This window comes from Apium graveolens, chromosome 2 (assembly GCF_009905375.1).
Source record: "Apium graveolens cultivar Ventura chromosome 2, ASM990537v1, whole genome shotgun sequence".
In the NCBI taxonomy this organism is placed as follows: Eukaryota; Viridiplantae; Streptophyta; class Magnoliopsida; order Apiales; family Apiaceae; genus Apium; species Apium graveolens.
Genome location: NC_133648.1, coordinates 181,829,146 through 181,831,606, shown reverse-complemented (window position 1 = coordinate 181,831,606; position 2,461 = coordinate 181,829,146).

Below are 2,461 nucleotides of genomic sequence, written 5' to 3'. Positions count from 1 at the left end.
CCAAAGAACCAGAGTCATCATCATCAGAATTTACTCCAAATTCTTCAGATGGCTCTCCAGCTTGAGAAGGCATTCTGTTCACAGCAGCTTTATCTCTTTGAAGAGATTCTGTGGTGTGCACTAAATTCAAAGTCTACTCTGCCTCCACATTGCCATGAGTAGCCAACAATTGATAGGCTGAAACAGGGTGAGTAAAAGTGTCAGCATCCAAGGAAATGTTATCAATTACAGCTTTGTAATATTGCTGAAATTGTCTTTCCTTTTCAGCATCATCCACAATCATTGACTCACTAGTAATGGCTGGTTCCATCCTTATTTCTCCAGTACCTGCCTTTCTCTCATATTCTCTCTTTTGTTGTATCAAGGTCTCACCCTGGCTCCCCACCCTCACACCCTCACCTTCACCTACTAAGGTGGGACTCCTCACACTCACTTTTTCCAATCCTGAATGAATGGATTGCTGAGATTCACTCTTTTCCTCTCCTTTTTCCTGGGAGCAACCCAGCCTCTCACTCAATGAACTCTCCTCTCTCAGTCCTAAGAGTGATTGTATTACCACTAAATCTTCTGCACGTGAAATTATTGAAGTTTGAAGTTATGCAGAGACACTCGACGGATAAGTGATATCCGTCGGGTGAGTGGTAAAGCTTTCCGACGGATAACTGCTGTTAAGCTTATCCGTCGGGATACAATCACTACTCGATGGATGAGCAATATCCATCGAGAGAGTAGAAATGAATAAGGTGGGAAGAGAAACTATTGTTGACTCTGTGTTGATTGAAGTTATTTGAGGCACAAATGTCATAATAGAATCTGAAAGAATTGGCAAGTGAGCCAACAAATCATCTAAAAGATGATGTTACTTGCACTAGATTTTGGCTTCCCCAACAGAGTTAAAGAAGGGGAATCAGGAATTGAAGTGTTTATCATGTCCACTTCCAGTGAGATAGTTGGTGAGTATGGTGTTTCAGTGGCTTCTACAATGAGAGATTTTGGTTGTGACTCCATATTTATTGGAGCCACATCAATCTGAATTTGAGAAGGTGCAGGGACTGTGTCTTTAGCACCAGTTTGCACTAAGTGTGTGCCCTGTGCATCCCCAGTTGTTTTGGATTTCTTCTTTCTAGTATAAGTTTGGGGTGAGCTTGTGTCCCTAACCCTCTTGGCCTGTGCTCTTGGATGAGAGCTTTGTTCAATAGCCACATCCTTTTGGGAGGATGCAGCTAGAAGTGAGCTTTTGTCCTTTTTAAGCACTGCAGTTTGTTGGGAAACTGCAGTGTGGCTAGGCTGGGATTCACTCAACTCTCCAACCTTATCCTTGGGGTTTCTTTGATGTTCACCCCTTCCCTCACCTATCTTACCCTCCTTCACACTCCCCTCTTTGGCTTTGGTAGATTTTTCAACTGGTACCTTTTGAGAGATACCAGAGGGGGTTTTCTTTGATTTGGATTTAGAAATTGCAGTTATTTTGGCAGCTTTGGTAGGCAACTGTTTGATCATTGTCACAGTTGCCATAGCTATGCCTGAAGTCAAAGAAATAGAAGAGATTAGAATAGTTGAGGGTATGGATGAACTTACCTCACTTACCTGAGGTGTCAGCATTACAGGAAAATAAAACATTGGCACATCCCTGTGATGGTTGGCTCTGTTCAAGTCTGCAATGATTCTTCTCTCTTGAACCCAACAAGCTAATTTATTGTTTGGGTTCTCAAGCACAATCTCTTGACAAAGATGGTTAGCCAAAAGCATAAAAAATCTAGCATAGTAAACATTCTTTCCTCTTTTGGCAAAGTCACCTAATTTAAAACCTAACTCATACACAATAAGGTCACTGAAATTGTAAAATTTGTCTGTAACTAACATGTATAGCATGTTAAGCATGGAAATGTTCACAGAATCAAAATTACTGATTTTTCCAGAAAAGACTTTAGTTACAACATCACACATGTAACACCATTCCTTCCTAAGACCTAGTCTTCTAATGTCACTTAGTTTTGTAGTAGGAAGTGCATAATGAATGGAATTGAGCATATTGACAATATCAGTGTCAGTGTGTGGTGCAGTTACATTATCATCAGGAATCTTGAAACATGCTTTTATTACATCACTATTGATACAGAATTCATTACCTTTCATGGTCAGAGTGATGGTTTTGTCAGTAGAGTTGTAGATTGCTGTTGTCCACATCTCTTCAACAACTTCACAATAAATTGTGGGTGATTCCAGAATGGCAAAACTTAACTTGCAGTTCTTCACGAAGTCCATCATCTTATGATAGTCTTCTGATTGTTGAATACCCTTATTGACCAAAGTAGTGAAGTTGTTCTTTTCATATATGAACCCAGTCTGTGACATGATCTTTACTACGAGTGCCATTGTTAGAGAAGAAAAACTTGAAGAGAAAAAGGATTTTTGCTTGAGAGAGGATGAAATAACACAGTTGAATTTGAGAATGATAAAA